A 22,840-nucleotide genomic window follows, 5' to 3' on the forward strand; every position below is an offset into this window, starting at 1 on the left:
CTGATCAAACCAGCAACGATATCAAAACTTCTAGACTTTATATGGAAATATAAACAAACTTAAAAAATCTGTACTATCAAACCAAAGAGTTGATGGTGGGCTTGAAATACTAGATTTCAAATATATCAACAATACCTTTAAAGTAAACTGTATAAAAATATGTATGTTTAGCTCTGAATCTATATGGTACTTTATTCCTTGTCATATTTTTAAGAAATTGGGTGCTCTTAAATTTTTGTTGGAAGTGCAACTATTATCAATCAAAATTACCCATCCAACTGTCCAAATATCATGAACAAGCCCTTTTAGCCTGGAAACGATGTCATGTCACACAAAACACTTCTGTGGAAGAACAAAGATATTGTTAAAAACACATCTTTATTCTTCTCTAAGTGGTTTGATTTATTTGATAAAGGATACTCTTATAGAAAGTTCTTAGAAACATATAACAAATCATTTAATTCTATATGCAAAGCAATACATTCAGGACTTACTCAAAAATGAAATCTCATTTGCGTTTTGGAGAACATGTAAAGATACATGCACAACTTACTGTATGTTAGAAGATTTCCCCCTGCTGGATAAGAAATGTTATAATACATTAAGGGAACTTTTCACTTTTTTCTCTCCTAGATGAAATTTGACATTTTACTGAAATTTAATGGGAGAAATTATGTAAGTGAAATTCACTTTAAAATCATGCACAAAATATACCTTTGTAATAACTTGTCTAAATTAATGGACATTCCTTTGTGATTACGAAGGGGAAACTATTTTACAAATTGTGACACTGAAGTTATTTTAAAGGATGTAATGTATCATTATTCAAATGAAAACAAAGCTACTGAATAAGTTGTTAATTTCTTCCTTCTCTGGGACATTTTACATACAAAAAACAATGGGTGTTTTTCAATATGCATTCTACCATTCTCCACACTCTCATTATCCAAGTGCATTCTCCGATGACATTCTCTTGAGTACGTTATTGTGAGGATGAGATTGTGGAGAACGCATAAACAAAACATTTGAGAAGCACTCGCTCTCCTCCTACTGTATTACCTCACGCTGCCATTCCCCATTCACTGAACCTTCTCCAGCCAGGACAATGGCAACAATAGAGATGAAACAAGATATACACAAAGCAGACGTTTTATTTCATAATTAACAGCTAGATACAGTACCAGTCCAAATTTGACACACCTACTCATTCCAGGGTTTCTCTTTTACTTTTACAATTTTCTACATTTTAGAATAGTGAAGACATCAAAACTATGAACTAACATAGAATCATGTAGTAACCAAAAAAAAATGTTAAACAAATCAAAATATATTTTAGATTCTTCAAAGTAGCTACCCTTTACCTTGATGACAGTTTTGCACACGCTTGGCATTCTCTCAACCAGCTTCATGAGGTAGTCACCTGGAATATATTTCAATTAACAGGTGTGCCTTGTTAAAAGTTAATTTGTAGAATTTCTTTCCTTCTTAGTAAGTTTGAGCAAATCAGTTATGTTGTGACAAGGTGGGGGTGGTATACAGAAGATAGCCCTATTTGGTAAAAGACCAAGTCCATATTAAGGCAAGAACAGCTCAAATAATCAAAGAGAAATGAGAGTACATCATTACTCTGAGACATGAAAGTCAGTCAATCCAGAAAATGTCAAGAACTTTGAAAGTTTCTTCAAGTGCAGTTGCAAAAACAATCAAGTGCTATGATTAAACTGTCTTTCATGAGGACTGCCACAGGACAGGAAGACCCAGAGTTACCTCTGCTGCAGAGGATAAGTTCGTTAGAGTTAACTGCACCTCAGATTGCATCACAAATAAATGCGTCACAGAGTTCAACAGACACATCTCAACATCAACTGTTCAGAGGAGGCTGTGTTAAACAGGCCTTCATGGTCGAATTGCTGCAAAGAAACCACAACTTAAGTCACCAATAAGAAGAAGAGACTTGCTTGGGCCAAGAAACAATAGACATTAGACTGGTGGAAATCACTCCTTTGGTCTGATGAGTAAAAATTTAGATTTTTGGTTCCAACCGCTGTCTTTGTGAGACGCGGAGTAGGTGAACGGATGATTTCCACATGTGTGGTTCCCACCGTGAAGAATGGAGGAGGTGTTATGGTGCTTTGCTGGTAACACTGTCAGTGATTTATTTAGAATTCAAGACACACTTAACTAGCATGGCTACCACAGCAGTGATACACTATCCCATCTGGTTTGCGCTTAGTGGGACTATCATTTGGTTTTCAACAGGACAATGACCCAAAACACACATCCAGGCTGTGTAAGGGCTATTTGACAAAGAAGGAGAGGGATGGAGTGCGGCATCAGATGACCTGGCCTCCACAATCACCCTACCTCAACCCAATTGAGATGGTTTGGGATGAGTTGGACTGCAGAGTGAAGGAAAAGCAGCCAACAAGTGCTGAGCATATGTGGGAACTCCTTCAAGACTGTTGGAAAAGCATTCCTCATGAAGCTGGTTGAGACAATGCCAAAAGTGTGCAAAGCTGTCAAGGCAAAGGGTGGCTTCTTTGAAGAATCAGAAATATAAAACATTTTCATTTAAAACTTTTTTGGTTACTACATGATTCCATGTGTTATTTCATAGTTTTGATGTCTTCATTATGATTCTACAATGTAGAAAATAGTCAAACTAAAGTCAAACCCTTGAATAAGTAGGTGTGGCCAAACTTTTGACTGGTACTGTATGTGTGAATCGTTGTAATCTAGAAAGCGATAGCGCCGATATTTATTATAACAAAGGGAGTAGGCAAAGGCAGGTCGGGGACAGGTGAGAGTTCATAAACCAGGTCAGAGTCCAAACAGTACCAGAGGATAGGCAGGCTGTGTCACGGTTGTTCGATTTATCGGACCAAAATGCAGCGTTGGTTTCATTCCATATTTTTATTAAACGTGAAACTGAATGCAATACACTTAAATACTTGAAAACAAACCGTGACACAGAGAGGAACACTACTCAAAATAAAATCACCCACAAAACACAAGTGGGACAAACATCAACTTAAATATGGCCTCCAATTAGAGACAACGACAACCGGCTGCCTTTAATTGGAGGTCATGCCAAACAAAAACCAACCTAGAAATACAAGACTAGAAACTAAACAGAAATACAAAAACGGACAAACACCCGGTCACGCCCTAACCAGAAAATAACAACTTACTATGGTCAGGACGTGACAGGCTGGTAGTCAGAACAGGCAGGTTCGGAGTCTGGACAGGCAAGGGTCGAAACCAGGAGGACTAGAAATAAACAGAGACTGGGAAAAATAGGAACAAGGAAAACCGCTGGTTGACTTAGCAAACAAGACGAACTGGCACAAATAGACAGGAAACAGGGGTATATACACTGGGGATAATAAGCGACACCTGTAGGGGGTGGAGACAATCACAAGGACAGGTGAACCAAATCAGGGTGTGACAACTTCATAACTATCAGCTAGCTATATGTGAATCGTAATAATGTAGCTAACCAGATAGTATCAGGCAAAAATTAGCTAAAACCAATGTTGTCCAAGGTAGATGTCAATTCTTTGTGGCTATCTGGCTAGCTAACAGTAGTAGCTAGCCTGTTAGCTCTATTGATGTACTATGGGTATGCGATCTACGCACACTACAGTGGGTATTGTAGGCAGGTAACCATGCCAAAAGTAACACAGCATCTATTTAACGTATCAAGGTAAAATATTGTAGTGTGTTCTCTCGCTTCAGCTAAAATAATGGCCGCCATTGATTTCAAGAAAGTATACATAATGTTTTGGGGTATTTGCGTCATATTTCTTTGCATACTTTCTGTTGATGCTTGCATCGGGTCAAATAATAATCACAGTGGTTGTAGAGGGTGCAACAGGTCAGCACCTCAAGAGTAAATGTCAGTTGCCTTTTCATAGCCAAGCATTCAGAGGTTGAGACAGAAGGTGTGGAAGAAAGAGCGAGGAAGACGGAGGGTCGAAATACAGCAGGACCGGGACAAGGTAGCACGTAGGGTGAAGAGGTCCGGGTTCCATAGCCGCAGGCAGAACATTTGAAGCTGGAGCAGCAGCACGACAAGTTAGCTCGTCTGGTGAACAGGTCAGCATTCCATAGCCACAGGAAAAACAGCAGAAACTGGATCAGCAGCACGACCAGGTGAAATGGGGACGAAGACAGCCAGGAGACATCAGGCCAGGTAGTCCTGAGGCATGGTCCTAAGGCTCAGGTCCTCCGGGAGGTGAGAGAGAGATTAGAGAATTAGAGGGAGCATACTTAAGTTAACACAGGACACCAGATAAGACTGGAGAATTTCACCCGATAGGACAGACTGACCCTAGCCCCCCAGCACATAGACTATTGCAGCATAGATACTGGAGGCTGAGATGGGGGGGATACTGTGGCCGATCCGACGATACACCCGGAAAGGCCAGCCAGGCAGGATATAATAACCCCACCCACTTTGCCAAACACATCCCCCACACCACTAGAGGGATATCAACAGCCAACCAACTTACTACCCTGAGACAAGGCTGAGTATAGCCCATGAAAGAGTGCCTTCACCGTCACACCCCTGGGCCAGACTACACTCAATCATAGGACCTAGTGAAGAGATGAGTCTTCAGTAAAGGCTTAAAGGTCAAGACTGAGTTTGCAACTCTCACATGGATAGGCAGAACAATCCATAAAAATGTAGCTCTATATGAGAAAGTCCTGCCTCCATCTGTTTGCATAGAAATTTTATGGACAATGTGGCATGCATCTTCACTGTAGCGTACATGTAGGTATGTACGGCAGGACCAAATTGGAGAGGTAGGAGCAAGTCCATGTAATGCTTTGTATAGCAGTAAAACCTTGAAAATCAACCCTTTACACGAAGCCAGTGGCGAGAAGCTAGCACTGGAGAAATATCAATTTTTTTTATCTAGTCAAGATTGTAGCATCTGTATTTAGCACCAACTGAAGTTTTAGTGCTTTATCTGGGAACCAAGACAGAAAATCATTGTGTGACGGTTTCGGTGCCAAGATCTTTGTAAGGCAGGGTTTACACATACAAACTCACACATGACCAGTCCAAGTGAAGGGAATCGAGGGTAACCTAATCCCTGTGACGGGATTGCTAGCAAGGCGGGAAATTCAAAACATCAAAAATCTAATAATTTCAATTTCTCAAACAATCAACTATTTTACACCATTTAAAAGATAAACATCTCCTTAACCTGTTAGGGCTAGGGGGCAGTATTTGCACGGCTGGATAAAAAAAATGTACCCGATTTAATCTGGTTACTAATCCTACCCAGTAACTAGAATATGCATATACTTATTATATATGGATAGAAAACACTCTAAAGTTTCTAAAACTGTTTGAATGGTGTCTGTGAGTATAACAGAACTCATTTGGCAGGCAAAACCCTGAGACATTTTCTGACAGGAAGTGGATACCTGATGTGTTGTATTACCTTTAAACCTATGCCATTGAAAAACACAGGGGCTGAGGAATATTTTGGCACTTCCTATTGCTTCCACTAGATGTCACCAGCCTTTACAAAGTGTTTTGAGTCTTCTGGAGGGAGATCTGACCGAACAAGAGCCATGGAACGATGATGGCCCATTAGACACCTGGCGCGCGAGTTCATGTTGGGTACCCTCGTTCCAATACGTTCCCACGGGGGGCCAGTACAAAAAAAAAAAAAAAAAAAAATGTATGAAATGTAAGTCGCTCTGGATAAGAGCGTCTGCTAAATGACTAAAATGTAATGTAAAATGTTATAAAAGAGAATGCATTCGTCCACCTTGAATATTATTCATGTTCTGGTTAAAAAAGGCCCTACTGATTTATGCTATACAACGTTTGAACGAACGTAAATATATTTTTTCCCCTCGTTCATGACGAGAAGTCCGGCTGGCTTAGATCATGTGCTAACAAGACAGAGATTTTTGGACATAAATGATGATCTTTTTTGAACAAAACTACATTCGTTATGGACCTGTGATACCTGGAAGTGACATCTGATGAAGAGAATCAAAGGTAATGGATTATTTACATAGTATTTTCGATTTTAGATCTCCCCAACATGACGTCTAGTCTGTATCGCAACGCGTATTTTTCTGGGCGCAGTGCTCAGATTATTGCAAAGTGTGATTTCCCAGTAAGGTTATTTTTAAATCTGGCAAGTTGATTGCGTTCAAGAGATGTAAATCTATAATTCTTTAAATGACAATATAATATTTTACCAATGTTTTCTAATTTTAATTATTTAATTTGTGGTACTGACTTGACTGCCGGTTATTGGAGGGAAACAATTTCCTCAACATCAATGCCATAGTAAAACGCTGTTTTTGGATATAAATATGAACTTGATAGAACTAAAAATGCATGCATTGTCTAACATAATGTCCTAGGAGTGTCATCTGATGGAGATTGTAAAAGGTTAGTGCATCATTTTAGCTGGTTTTATGGTTTTGGTGACCCTGTCTTTGAATTGACAAAACATTACACACAACTCTTGTAAATGTACTGTCCTAACATACTCTAAATTTATGCTTTCGCCGTAAAACCTTTTTGAAATCGTAAAACGTGGTTAGATTAAGGAGATGTTTATCTTTCAAAGGGTGTAAAATAGTTGTATGTTTGAAAAATTTGAATTTTGACATTTATTTGGATTCAAATTTGCCGCTCTTGAAATGCACCTGCTGTTGATGGAGTGCACCACGGGTGGGACCTCTAGCTCATAGAGGTTAATCGAACCACATTGTCCGATTTTCAAAGAGGCTTTTCGGTCGAAAGCATAAAGTTAGATTATGTTAGGACAGTACATAGCCAAAAAAGTACACACATCCATTTTCAAGTCAAGGACAGGCGTCACCAAAAGCAGAAAACCAGCTGAAATTATGCACTAACCTTTGACAATCTTCATCAGCTGACACTCCTAGGACATTATGTTAGACAATACATGCATTTTTGTTCTATCAAGTTCATATTTATATCCAAAAACAGCATTTTACATCGACGCGTGTCGTTGAGAAAATGTGTCTCCCCCAAAACTGCCAGTGAATTTACAAAAAAAATACTCATTATAAAATGTGGTTAAAGTATTAAACTGTTATTCAAAGAATAATGGTGGCATGCTCCTAAATGCAACCGCATTGACAGATTTCAAAATAACTTTACTGGGAAAGCATACTTTGCAATAATCTGAGTACTCTGGTCAGAAAAATACACTAGGCTATACAGATAGCCGCCATGTTGGAATCATCTAAAACCATAAATAACATTATCAATATTCCCTTACCTTTAATAATCTTCATCAGAAGGCACTTCCAGGAATCTCAGGTCCACAACGAAAAGTAAAAAAAATACATCTATTTACGTTCGTTCAAACATGTCAAACGTTGTTTAGCATCAATCTTTTGGTCCATTTTTAACGTGAAACATCAGTAATATTTCAACCCGACCTCTCCTGTGTCTTGAAACAAGTTTTGAAAAAGGTCTCGCCTCACATGAACGCGCATGGGCGCGCAATAAGGAAGTGACGACATCCCAGGGACGTCAACTTCCCTTCCATCTCATTCGGTCTCTGTTCATCATAGACGCTTCAAACAACTTTATAAAGATCGTTGACATCTAGTGGAAGCCATAGGAAGTGCAAAATGAATCCTTTGTCACTGTGTGTTTTATTGCCAATGACTTGAAAATAGTACAGCCACAAAATTTTCATTTCCTGCTTGTATTTTTTCTCAGGTTTTTGCCTGCCATATGAGTTCTGTTATACTTAGAGACACCATTCAAACAGTTTTATAAACTTCAGAGTGTTTTCTATCCAAATCTACAAATACTATGCTTATTCTATTTTCTGGGCCGGAGTAGTAACCTGTTTAAATTGGGTACGTTTTTCATCTGGCCGTGAAAATACTGCCCCCTAGAGGTTAAACCAGTTTATTACTGTCAGGTTTCGTCAGCACTCCTGATACACAAAACTCAAAACAAACAGAGTAAACACTTTGTCACCAGTGGAAGGTCCTCCAATCTTGGTCTTTGGGGGTACAATCCTTGTTGAAATCATAAGTACCTTTCTTCTGTTAAACCTCCTTCTCCGCCGTAAACTCTGTCTCCGCAATAACCTTCTACTTCTTCACCTGCCGGGGTGAAAAGAAAAGACAAAGAAAGAAAACGCAGGGCGTGTTTAAGTAGAGCCCTTGATTGGTTTCACCTGTCTGCAGTTTGGCTCTGATTACAACTGGAGACAGGGGTGCCTGCAGTCTGGAAGTTTTCCCCTGAGCTGTCCATGGTCCTGCCTCTGGGGAATACTTCACATTGCTGTCCGTGGTCCTGGCAGCCAGAAAACCAAGAAACCTCCCAGGCACATACCGTCCATCCACCACACAACCCCTGAAACCGCTAAAATTGCATTGGTCTAATCTAGCTAATCTAGAAATGACAAATGCATGGATTAGCTTTTCAGCATCATTTTTTAACTAAAAGTTACAGATTTTTGCATACGAAGATGGAAAAAATGTGCTCTTGTTCGTCAAAATAGAGACCAGGGTCCAGAGTAACGCCAAGATCCTTCACAGTTTTATTTGAGACTACTGTACAACTATCAAGATTAATTATCAGATAAAATAGCAGATCTCTGTTTCTTGGGACCTAGAACTAGCATCTCTGTTTTGTCTGAGTTTAAAAGTAAAACATTTGCCACCATCTACTTCCTTATGTCTGAAACACAGGCTTCCAGGGTAGGCAATTTTGGGGCTTCACCATGTTTCATCTAAATGTACAGCTGTGTGTTGTCCACATAGCAGTGAAAGTTGACATCACCGAGAGGTAGAATACATAGTGAAAACAATAGTAGTCTTAAAACGGTACCTTGAGGAACACCAAAACTTACCATTGTTTTGTCAGAGGACAAACCATCCACAGAGAGGAACTGATATATTTTTTAACAGATAGGATCTAAACCAGGCAAGAACTTGTCCATGTAGACCAATTGTGATCGACCGGCTCAATTCGGTCTTACGTAGCAAAATTTGAAGTAGTGTTTTTTTTACATTGGATAAAAGTAGAGAATCAGAGCTACAAAATGGTATTCTGCTTTGAAAGTTGATAGACTTGTAACCTCACCTTTGAGAAAATGGCCTTTGAATAATTTTAGTACCTACTGGAGAGCTCTTTTTTGTCTCCACCCATTCAACATTGTTCACACCCTCTTAAGCTTTAGCCCCACCCATCTATTTAAGGGTTGATCCGAGTATTCTGTCCTAACAACAGAGGTCAAGAACCCAAGCTAACTGGCTCACGTTGGCTAACTACTTCCAGACACAAATGAGAGAACAGCTCACTCTCACCATTTTACTCACCCTAGCAGAGCTGGTTAGGCTGTGTTCATGTTATCCAGAGCATTGCTGACTGCAACTGAGCTGCTGACAACAATTTACGCTTTTTTGCCAATGTTTACTGACACCGGCCATATTTAACAGGTGTTTAGCGTTCGTTAATTCATCAGTTATTCTGCGCTCTGGCACACTCAGACGAGAGTGCTCTGAAATTGGAGTAGATAGCCAGAGCGAATTTACCATCTTCATCTATCAACAGCTGTCGTGTCGCAGTGACATCATGAACATTCTATTGAAATGGATACTTGCATAGTGGAGTACTTTGTTAAGACATGTAGCTAGCTAGCTATCTAAACAATTAACCATAATCCCAACTCATGACGTTACTACCCTGCATGAATCTGCAGATAGCTAACCAACCGGGTTCAATGTTAGCTAGCTAACATTAGGCTATAACTATCAAACAAAATGGCTCTGAGATACAAATAATAGTACTACACAGATCATACATGTAACGTTAGCTCGCTAGCTAACAATATGCTTTAATTTGAAATGAAAATTACTTTCTGACTAAATTAGAAACGTGTAATATCTGAAAATGAGTGGACGCATCATCAAGCCTGCGGAGAGAACTGACATACTCACTTCGGGGTGAGAATAAACCATTTACAATTATTGTTTGACCTCTCTCTCCAGGCTGCCATCCACTACCAGATGGGGCACGTACAGGACTCAGTCAGTTCCACTATACCCTGGGGAACGTGAAGGACATCCAGAACTCCCTGGCAGACATCAGCAAGGACTGGAGGCAAAACATAAACATAATTGAATCCTGAAGGATGTAAAATATGCTGGGATGCTACACAGTCGGCTTGCCTCAGCTGTGGAGAATATGTAAAATATACTGCTCAAAAAAATAAAGGGAACACTTAAATAACACAATGTAACTCCAAGTCAATCACACTTCTGTGAAATCAAACTGTCCACTTAGGAAGCAACACTGATTGACAATACATTTCACATGCTGTTGTGCAAATGGAATAGACAACAGGTTGAAATTATAGGCAATTAGCAAGACACCCCCGATAAAGGAGTGGTTGTGCAGGTGGTGACCACAGACCACTTCTCAGTTCCTATGCTTCCTGGCTGATGTTTTGGTCACTTTTGAATGCTGGCGGTGCTTTCACTCTAGTGGTAGCATGAGACGGAGTCTACAACCCACACAAGTGGCTCAGGTAGTGCAGCTCATCCAGGATGGCACATCAATGCGAGCTGTGGCAAGAAGGTTTGCTGTGTCTGTCAGCGTAGTGTCCAGAGCATGGAGGCGCTACCAGGAGACAGGCCAGTACATCAGGAGACGTGGAGGAGGCCGTAGGAGGGCAACAACCCAGCAGCAGGACCACTACCTCCGCCTTTGTGCGGGGAGCAGGAGGAGCACTGCCAGAGCCCTGCAAAATGACCTCCAGCAGGCCACAAATGTGCATGTGTCTGCTCAAACGGTCAGAAACAGACTCCATGAGGGTGGTATGAGAGCCCGACGTCCACAGGTGGGGGTTGTGCTTACAGCCCAACACCGTGCAGGACATTTGGCATTTGCCAGAGAACACCAAGATTGGCAAATTCGCCACTGGCGCCCTGTGCTCTTCACAGATGAAAGCAGGTTCACACTGAACACATGTGACAGACGTGACAGAGTCTGGAGACGCCGTGGAGAACGTTCTGCTGCCTGCAACATCCTCCAGCATGACCGGTTTGGCAGTGGGTCAGTCATGGTGTGGGGTGGCATTTCTTTGGGGGGCCGCACAGCCCTCCACGTGCTCGCCAGAGGTAGCCTGACTGCCATTAGGTACCGAGATGAGATCCTCAGACCCCTTGTGAGACCATATGCTGGTGCGGTTGGCCCTGGGTTCCTCCTAATGCAAGACAATGCTAGACCTCATGTGGCTGGAGTGTGTCAGCAGTTCCTGCAAGAGGAAGGCATTGATGCTATGGACTGGCCCGCCCGTTCCCCAGACCTGAATCCAATTGAGCACATCTGGGACATCATGTCTCGCTCCATCCACCAACGCCACATTGCACCACAGACTGTCCAGGAGTTGGCGGATGCTTTAGTCCAGGTCTGGGAGGAGATCCCTCAGGAGACCATCTGCCACCTCATCAGGAGCATGCCCAGGCATTGTAGGGAGGTCATACAGGCACGTGGAGGCCACACACACTACTGAGCCTCATTTTGACTTGTTTTAAGGACATTACATCAAAGTTGGATGAGCCTGTAGTGTGGTTTTCCACTTTAATTTTGAGTGTGACTCCAAATCCAGACCTCCATGGGTTGATAAATTCACGTGCACGTGAAGAGTCCATTTTACTTTTTCAGTCTTTGAACGAAAACCATGACTCCCGGTCAGAATATTATCGCTATTTTATGAGAAAAATCGCATAAAAATTGATTTTAAACAGCGTTTGACATGCTTCGAAGTACGGTAATGGAATATTTTGACATTTTTTGTCACGATACGCGTCCGCACGTCACCCTTCGGATAGTGTCTTGAACACACGAACAAAACGCCGCTATTTGGATATAACTATGGATTATTTGGAACCAAACCAACATTTGTTGTTGAAGTAGAAGTCCTGGGAGTGCATTCTGATGAAGAACAGCAAAGGAATCCAATTTTTCTTATAGTAAATCTGAGTTTGGTGAGTACCAAACTTGGTGGGTGTCAAATTAGCGAAAAAAAATGTATTGCAAAATGTGCTTTCACCGAAAAGCTATTTTAAAATCGGACACCGCGATTGCATAAAGGAGTTCTGTATCTATAATTCTTAAAATAATTGTTATGTTTTTTGTGAACGTTTATCGTGAGTAATTTAGTAAATTCACCAGAAGTGTTCGGTGGGAATGCTAGTTCTGAACGTCACATGCTAATGTAAAAAGCTGGTTTTTGATATAAATATGTACTTGATTGAACAAAACATGCATGTATTGTATAACATAATGTCCTATGAGTGTCATCTGATGAAGATCATCAAAGGTTAGTGCTGCATTTAGCTGTGGTTTTGGTTTTTGTGACATTATATGCTAGCTTGAAAAATGGGTGTCTGATTATTTCTGTCTGGGTACTCTGCTGACATAATCTAATGTTTTGCTTTCGTTATAAAGCCTTTTTGAAATCGGACCGTGTGGTTAGATAAAGGAGAGTCTTGTCTTTAAAATGGTGTAAAATAGTCATATGTTTGAAAAATTGAAGTTTTCGGATTTTCAAGGAGTTTGTATTTCGCGCCACGCCCTATCATTGGATATTGGAGTGGTGTTCCGCTAGCGGAACGTCTAGATGTAAGAGGTTTTAAGGGTTAAGCATAAGGTTATCGGTGCGGTTAGGGTTAGAATCAGATTTTAAGAGACATTTTAGAAATTGGCAGGGTTTATGACTTTGTGGCTGTTCTGACCCTAGCTAACTAGCTAGCTAACGCTACTGTAACGTTACTGTACCGGTAGGCTTGCTACTTGCTATCTAGCCAATGTTAGTAGGGGTTTGTGTGTCTCTGTGAAAAAGAAAGTTAGCTAGTTAATAGGCTGTTAGCTATCTAACACTACTGTAATGTTACTGTACCGGTGGGCTTGCTACTTGCTAATGTGTCTCTGTGAAAAAGATAGCTAGCTAACCATTTATACACAGACAATTTATTTGTAGCCAACAAGCTAATCATGTGATGATATGTTTGCTTGATAGCTACTTGAACTGAGTGTGTGTGTGTGTGTGCTCCGTGGTGGGACAGCGGAGGTGCAGTGCAGCACTGCAGTGTGAAGATTTTCTGTGTCCAAGGGGAGCTGAGAGCTTGGAGAGTTCAAGGTTCAAGGTGACTGTGGAAAGGGCCAGTTGTAGGGAGCATACTACTGGATGCACACAGCCATGGAACTATCGACAACACTCCCTGTGGTACAGCCATCACTGGTAAGACGGGGAGAAAGAGGGGAGGAGGGAGGAGACGGGGAGGAAGGCGAGAGATATAGGTGAAGGAGGACGTTTGAGATGGGGGAGAGTCTGAGAGTTGGACTTTCGGTGTTTAGGGTTTCTGTTTCTCTTTCTAAGCAGCCTACTGGTCTATGAATCTGGAGACACTGGAGATGTTTGGGGTGGAGAGAGTGGTGGACTAAGTGGAGGACACCCCAGCCACTTGGCAGCGAAGGGGTTAGATTCATCTCGCCCGGGCGCTCGTGTAGGCGTGTTTTGCACCGACTGAAAGTTGATTGCATTTGATTTGAAACCGGGCAGCCTCCCAGGCAGGTGCCCTGCTATGGCCGACAGCGAAGTCGATTACTTTTGATAAAAACATTTTATCAACCTTCCCAATGACAATTTGTTTGAGGCCTGCCGGGTGGCGCAGTGGTCTCTGTGTCACCAGAGATTCTGGGTTCAAGCCCAGGCTCTGTCGCAGCCGGCCGTGACCGGGAGGCCCAAGGGGCGGCGCACAATTGGCACAGCATCGTCCGGGTATGGGAGGGTTCGGCCGGCAGGGATATCCTTGGCTCATCACACACTAGCAACTCCTGTGGCGGGCCGGGCGCAGTGCACGCTGACCAGGTGTACGGCGTTTCCTCTGACACATTGGTGCGGCTGACTTCCGGGTTGGATGTGCATTGTGTCAAGAAGCAGTGTGGCTTGGTTGGGTTGTGTTTCGGAGGACGCATGGCTCTCGACCTTCGCCTCTCCCGAGTCCGTGCGGGAGTTGCAGCGATGAGACAAGACTATAACTACTATCAATTGGGGAGAAAATATTTGGTTGAGAATTTGAACATATATTTTATGGAAAATAAATGTTGTATGTTTCTGAATGATGTAACATGATGCCTTGTTGACAACATGATCGAGCGGCAGAGATTACTATTCGATTTGACAACCGCGCTCCTCCCTCACCACTCTTGCCCATTCACGTCATGCGCCATTGCCAGGTGCGTGGTTCAGGTTAATAGACCTCCCCCGACGGGTAAGAGGACATCACACACACAAACACACTATTAGAAGTGTTCCCCCTATTTACATGTTCGGGTGTATGTGTGTCAGAGGTGAGGGATGATAAGCCAGTGTTTGACAAGAGGCGCTTGGTGTGTTTGGTGGACATGCAGATGCATTCCAATTTCCTGGACAGACAAGTGACATATTAAGTATTTCCCTACACATTACCTCTTACTCTCAAACCACTAACCCCTACATTTCCAACATGACCTGACTTCTGTCTGTGTGTGTTACACATGGTGTTACAGGAGAAGTTGGAGGTGGAACATGTCATAAACCTACGGCAGCACCCAAATCTCTGCGCCATGATGACTTCTTGCAGTTCCTGTTACAATGAAAACTGAGCGACATCATCATGTTCGCCTCCCATTGACCCACGGGGAGACCCTTCAACACCTCTTCACATTGAGGACACACACTGTGGTTGCGTCTCAATAGTTTACAGTCGTGGCCAAAAGTTTTGAGAATGACACAAATATTAATTTCCACAAAGTTTGCTGCTTCAGTGTCTTAAGATATTTTTGTCAGATGTTACTATGGAATACTAAAGTATAATTACAAGCATTTCATGAGTGTCAATGGCTTTTATTGACAATTACATGAAGTTGATGCAAAGAGTCAACATTTGCAGTGTTGACTCTTCTTTTTCAAGACCTCTGCAATCTGCCATGGCATGCTGTCAATTAACTTCTGGGTCACATCCTGACTGATGGCAGCCCATTCTTGCATAATCAATGCTTGGAGTGTGTCAGAATCCTCAAGCCTCTTGAGGATTGACCACAAGTTCTCAATGGGATTAAGGTCTGGGGAGTTTCCTGGCCATGGACCAAAAATATCAATGTTTTGTTCCCCGAGCCGCTTAGTTATCACTTTTACCTTATGGCAAGCTGCTCCATCATGCTGGAAAAGGCATTGTTCGTCACCAAACTGTTCCTGGATGGTTGGGAGTAGTTGCTCTCGGAGGATATGTTGGTACCATTCTTTATTCATGGCTGTGTTCTTAGGCAAAATTGTGAGTGAGCCCACTCCCTTGGCTGAGAAGCAACCCCACACATGAATGGTCTCAGGATGCTTTACTGTTGGCATGACACAGGACTGATGGTACGCTCACCTTGTCTTCTCCGGGACAAGATTTTTTCCGGATGCTCCAAACAATTGGAAAGGGGATTTATCAGAGAAAATGACTTTACCCCAGTCCTCAGCAATCCAATTCTTGTATCTTTTGCAGAATATCAGTCTGTCTCTGATGTTTTTCCTGGAGAGAAGTGGCTTCTTTGCTGCCCTTCTTGGCACCAGGCCATCCTACAAAAGTCTTTGCCTCACTGTGCGTGCAGATGCACTCACACCTGCCTGCTGCCATTCCTGAGCAAGCTCTGTACTGGTGGTGCCCTGATCCCACAGTTGAATCAACTTTAGGAGACGGTCCTGCAGCTTGCTGGACTTTCTTGGGCACCCTGAAGCCTTCTTCATAACAATTGAAGTTCTTGATGATCTGATAAATGGTTGATTTAGGTGCAATCTTACTGGCAGCAATATCCTTGCCTGTGAAGCCCTTTTTGTGCAAAGTAATGATGACGGCACGTGTTTCCTTGCAGGTAGTCATGGCTGACAGAGGAAGAACAATGATTCCAAGCACCATCCTACATTTGAAGCTTCCAGTCTGTTATTCGAACTCAGTCAGCATGACAGAGTGATCTCCAGCCTTGTCCTCGTCAACACTCACACCTGTGTTAACGAGAGAATCACTGACATGATGTCAGCTGGTCCTTTTTGTGGCAGGGCTGAAATGCAGTGGAAATGTTTTTTGGGGATTCAGTTCATTTGCATGGCAAAGAGGGACTTTGCAATTAATTGCAATTCAGCTGATCACTCTTCATAACATTCTGGAGTATATGCAAATTGCCATCATACAAACTGAGGCAGCAGACTTGGTGAAAATTAATATTTGTGTCATTCTCAAAACTTTTGGCCACGACTGTAGCAGCTTCCACTCACGGGCACTTTAGTGAGGACAATAGTATTCTGATTTGCAGTTGTCGCTAGTATGTACAGTGGCACTCGAGATCTAGAGTATTGATCCAATATGAAGGCTTTTTTGTTTTGGGATGGGATACTGTTTTTACTGTTAACTGTTTTTGTTAGGAATTTGTTTAAATACAGCTCATGCAATAAACTCTATGATATGGCAATCGCAAGAGTTACACTCAGTTGGAGTGAATGAAAGAAAATGTATTATTTCATGTCTTGTATGTTTCTCATACTTAATATCTGTTAATAATTTTATCCTTTAGTGAGAATTCCAGTAACTGCTACTTTGCTTTTTCTCTCTGATGTGATGAACCAATACATAGAAATTATGCTCATGCTCGTCTGACTCAACAAGTAATGCTGTTGTTTGTATAACTTTGCTGGCCAGATTTCCTAGGGATGTAACAGCCTTTGAATAACATAATTGTGTGCATTAACACTCCAGACCACATGTCAAACTTATTCCAAGGAGGGCTGAGTGTCTGCAGGTTTTCCAACCTCCCGTGCACTTAATTGATGAATTAGAGGTCACAGAACTCCCCTTACCTAGTTGTCTACGTCTTAATTGAAAGGCAAAACCAAAGACCAGCAGACACTAGGTCCTCCATGGAATGAGTTTAACACCCCTGCTCCAGACCATCTTGCAAGGCAGACAGACAGCTTTGGTATTCCATACTAAACTGTCTCTACTTCTCTTACCCCATATAAAATAGAAAGAAAAAATTGTATTTGAGAGCTTTTATTGGAAGGTAGAGGAAACATCTCAAACTGTTTGAGGGCAAATGAAAAGCAACATTTCCTCCATGCACAGTTGAAGTTGGAAGTTGACATACACTTAGGTTGGTGTCATTAAAATTCGTTTTTTCAACCACTACACAAATTTCTTGCTAACAAACTATAGTTTTGGCAAGTTGACATCTACTTTGTGCATGACACAAGTATTTTTTCCAACAATTGTTTACAGATTATTTCACTTATAATTCACTGTATCACAATTCCAGTGGGTCAGAGGTTTACATACACAAAGTTGACTGTGCCTTTAAACAGCTTGGAATATTCCAGAAAATTATGTCATAGCTTTAGAAGCTTCTGTTAAGCTAATTTACATCATTTGAGTCAATTAGAGGTGTACCTGTGGATGTATTTCAAGGCCTACCTTCAAACTCAGTGCCTCTTTGGGAAAATCAAAAGAAATCAGCCAAGACCTCAGAAAAAAAATTGTAGAACTCCACAAGTCTGGTTCATCCTTGGGAGAAATTTCCAAACGCCTGAAAGTACCACGTTCATCTGTACAAACAATAGTACGCAAGTATAAACACCATGAGACCACGCAGCCGTCATACCGCTCAGGAAGGAGACGCGTTCTGTTTCCTAGAGATGAACGTACTTTGGTGCGAAAAGTGCAAATCAATCCCAGAACAACAGCAAATGACCTTGTGAAGATGCTGGAGGAAACAGGGACAAAAGTATCTATATCCACATAAAACAAGTCTTATATCGACATAACCTGAAAGGCCGCTAGGCAAGGAAGAAGCCACTGCTCCAAAACCGCCATAAAAAAGCCAGACTACAGTTTGCAAGTGCACATGGGGACAAAGATCGTATTTTGGGGAGAAATGTCTTCTGGTCTGATGAAACAAAAACAGAACTGTTTGGCCATAATGACCATCGTTATGCTTGGAGGAAAAAGGGGGACGCTTGCAAGCCGAAGAACACCATCCCAACCGTGAAGCACGGGGGTGGCAGTATCATGTTGTGGGGGTGCTTTGCTGCAGGAGGTACTGGTGCACTTCACAAAATAGATGGCATCATGAGGTGGGAAAATTACGTGGACATATTGAAGCAACATCTCAAGACATCAGTCTGGAAGTTAAAGCTTGGTCGCAAATGGGTCTTCCAAATGGACAATGACCCCAAGCATACTTACAAAGTTGTGGAAAAATGACAACAAAGTTAAGGTATTGGAGGGGCCATCACAAAGTCCTGACCTCAATCCTATAGAAAATTTGTGGGCAGAACTGAAAAAGCGTGTGTGAGCAAGGAGGCCTACAAACCTGACTCAGTTACACCAGCTCTGTCAGGAGGAATGGGCCAAAATGTACCCAATTTATTGTGGGAAGCTTGTGGAAGGCTACCCGACACGTTTGACCCAAGTTAAACAATTTAAAGGCAATGCTACCAAATACTAATTGAGTGTATGTAAACTTCTGACCCACTAGGAATATGATGAAAGAAATAAAAGCTGAAATAATTAATTCTCTCAGCTATTATTCTTACATTTCACATTCTTAAAATAAAGTGGTGATCCTAACTGACCTACAACAGGAAATCTTTATTAGGATTAAATGTCAGGAATTGTGAAAAACTGAGTTTAAATGTATTTGGCTAAGGTGTATGTAAATTTCTGACTTCAACTGTACATACATATACCTTTATTTCCCGCAATCCCTACCACCCCTCCCCCGATTGGAGTAAAGTAATAAACAATAACACTTAGGCTTCTACCTTCAGTTTATTCATACAATACACATTTTACAGACATAATCTATTTTAAAATAGTTATAAATTTGTTTGTTTTTAGTCCTGGCCTTCCACTGTTTCGGATGTCAATCCAGTTTGATTTCTATTTGTAATTGTGCTATTTCACAAAATTTTGGAACCTATATACATTTTACAGACCCCGTATGTTTTACATTTGTTATATTGTTGCTATTCGTCCCACCCTTCAGCTCCATTCAACCCCTCCCATCTATCTCTTAACACTATCCATTTTGGATTTCTATTTGCCATATATTTTTCAACTGTTCTGTGATGTTTCACAAAAGTACTGAACCTTTCTACTCTCATAGCTTCTACAGATTGTAAATTAAAGATAAACATTTTTGCTCAAATAATTATCAAATTATTGATCAATTGATTATGACTCTTCAAATCACCCAGTATTGCTATCTGCAGCGTTAGTTCTAGTTAAATGTTGCAATTCTTCAGCCATTCTTGGACCTGTGACCAAAAATGAACTACAAATGGACAGTACCAAAATAAATTATCTAATGACTCTGCCTCCTCACAGCAGAATCTGCAGAGCTGGGAAGATTGTATCCCCCATATATATAACATTCTATTGGTTGCAAGAATTCTTTGTATAATAAATTAAATTGAAACATTTGAAATTTTGAATCCGGCGTTGTTTTGCGTGTCAATTCATAAACCATGTGCCATGGAATCGGTACATCAAAAATCTCTTCCAAACTTTTTTGCAATTTATATGGCACATCTCAACATCAACTGTTCAGATGAGACTGTGTGAATCAGGCCTTCATGGTCAAATTGCTGCAATGAAACCACTACTAAAGGACACAAATATGAAGAGGAGACTTGCTTGGACCAAGAAACACAAGCAATAGACATTAGACTGGTGGAAATCTGTCCTTTGGTCTGATAAGTTAAAATGTGAGATTTTTGGTACCAACCGCCGTGTCTTTGTGAGACGCAGAGTAGGTGAACGGATGTGTGATGGTGTGGTGGTGCTTTGCTTGTGACACTGTCAGTGATTTATTTAGAATTCATGGCACACTTAACCAGAATGGCTACCACAGCATTCTGCAGCAATACGCCATCCCATCTGATTTGCGCTTAATGGAACTATCTTTTTTTTTTTCAACAGGACAATGACCCATCACACCTCCATGCTGTGTAAGAGCTATTTAACCAACAGGGAGAGTGATGGACTACTGCATCAGATGACCTGGCCTCCACAATCACCCGACCTCAACCCAATTGAGATGGTTTGGGATGAGTTGGACTGCAGAGTAAAGGAAAAGCAGACAATACGTGCTCCGCCTATGTGGGAACTCCTTCAAGTCTTTGGGAAAAAATTCCAGGTGAAGCTGGTTGAGAGAATGCCAAAAGTGTGCAAAGCTGTCATCAAGGCGAAGGGTGGCTACTTTGAAGAATATAAAATCTAAAATGTAATTTGATTTGTTTAACTTGCAAAACTATTCTTAAATTAAAGCAAACGGAATGAAACAGGGAGGGACCGACCTGAATTTATCCAATAGAAACTCTCATTTTAGTTTTGCAACTATTTGGCTATTGATTACACCCCAGGTGTGTGTGGTGCTTGTTGTGGGTGAGAGATCTGTGTTCTCACGCTCCTGTTCTGGAACTGTGATGTGTGGTTCTTCTTCAGGTACGTTAGTGTACATGTTTGTGTTGCTTGGTGTTTTCCTCAGGTGTCTACTTTTGCGTCTGTACTGCTGACCTGATGCTGTAGGACCGTTGCTCACTTCTCTGGGCCGACTACAGTTGGACGCCACCCTTGTGGAGTCCCATGTGCACTGTAGCACCTGGTTGAGTGGTTTTGCACTTCTGTTGTAGTACTGCTCTTGTTGTTCTTATAGTTGTGTGGACACCTTGTGGTATTGCAGGTTGGAGGCCTGTGCTGGAGCTTGGAAGAGTGCTCCTGAGTATTCTGCCCATGAGGATCTGTGCTAGGGAGAATGCCATACCGATTCGAGATGTGTTTATCACCATTACGACAGTGGCTACGCAAAGACATGGCCTGGTAATGGCAGCACGTGCATGAGAAAGCTCTGAAGAATTTCAAAACAGCTCCGATCCATGCTCCAACACTCAAGTTCTTCGATCAACAGCAACAACGCGTCATACAGGCAGACACCAAAAAAGACCAAAAATTGTAGTTGCGTAGCTACGCAAAATGGTTTGCCCTTGTCGTGGAAATTCTTACACAGGGACACTTGAAGTCAATCTTAAATTAATAATTGTTTATTGTCAGTGCGCTAGAGAGGTTCCAACAAACTTAATGCGCCATAGTGAACATCTGTCAGAAACTCTTACGGAGCAGTCCCGTTAGTTCCCTTATATACTGACTCGTTATATTTGCAGGATTTAGCTTATTCATCATTCAAAATTAACGTTTGCTTCATTCATGTGACAACCAATACTGGGTCATGCATGTGACAGACCAATACCTCACAAGGCTTCTTCTCTCTAAGCTGAGACCTTGAAACGGAGATATCCCTTTCTGTAAACAAGGTGCTGGGGGTTCTGCCACATTGCAGATACTGATAGTGAGGATTCGTTCAATCAGTCACTTGCAGGAACACAGAAATTGGTTTATAGAAAAGCACCAACAAAAAAATTCCATCACACCATGACGGTCATGGAATTTAGATGACGGTAATTGGCCAGCCAAATTACCACTGTCAGCATAATATTTATAAACATTTTTCATTATACTTATTTTTTTTAAGACACATTTTCTCCTCTCCACTTCTGCCTGCAATAAGCATCCCCATTCAAGTCAATGATGGCATAATGGGTGGACTGGCGGCCATTGCGAGGAACAAAGCAGGGAGTAAAAGCAGGAAGTTTACCCATCAATATGTGCTGTGATTTGTTGATTCAACTTAACTGACATTACAAAAAATATATTCTGTTGCATGAGCCGCATCAGTTAACATCATTTGTAGGAACATTCTACATTATCATGGAAATTATTACATCACAATACCAGGCAGCCATTGCGAGTGTACACTTGAGTTCCAAGCCTGTTCTATTCATTATTATTCATCCCCAAAGCCAACTCCTCCTTTGGCTGCCTTTCCTTTAAAGTTCTCTGCTGAGAATGACTGGAACAAATTGCAAAAGAAATCACTGAAGCTGGAGTCTTATATCTCCCTCTCTAACTTTTAGCATCAGCTGTCAGAGCAGCTTACCGTTCATTGCACCTGTACACAGCCCATCTGTAAATAGCCCACCCAACTACCTCATCCCCATATTGTTATTTCTTTTTCTGCTCCTTTGCACCCCAGTATCTCTACTTGCACATTCATCTTCTGCACATCTATCACTCCAGTGTTAATGCTAAATTGTAATTATTTCGCCACTATGGCCTATGTATTGCCTTACCTCCCTAATCTTACTACATTTGCAGACACTGTATATAGATTATTCTATTGTGTTATTGACTGTACGTTTGTTTATACCATGTGTAACTCTGTGTTGTTTGTGTCGCACTGCTTTGCTTTATCTTGGCCAGGTCGCAGTTGTAAATGAGTACTTGTTCTCAACTGGCCTACCTGGTTAAATAAAAGGTGAAATGTATATATTTTTTTAATGATATTTTTATGTGTGCTGCTGCTGCATGGAGAGGGGCGTTGTCTAGGCAACCGAAGAGTCATTTGCTACAACAATAGAATTAGGAATTAGAATACTAGAATGGACATGAACCTTCTTATGATGGTATAAAAGGTCATCCATTTTGGAAGGATTTGGTCAACCTTGGTTTGCCAGTGCTGCAATAAGATATTGTGTAAAACAATGAATTTGAACATTATTTGCACTGTATGTTTGTTAGCCAGACAGTTTAAGAGGAATGATTCCATACATTTTTCAATATAACTGCCAATATGCCAACATTCCAGTCAAATAATGCAGTCAATACA

Source organism: Salmo salar, chromosome 21, assembly GCF_965601325.2.
Source record: "Salmo salar chromosome 21, fSalSal1, whole genome shotgun sequence".
Taxonomy (NCBI): domain Eukaryota; kingdom Metazoa; phylum Chordata; class Actinopteri; order Salmoniformes; family Salmonidae; genus Salmo; species Salmo salar.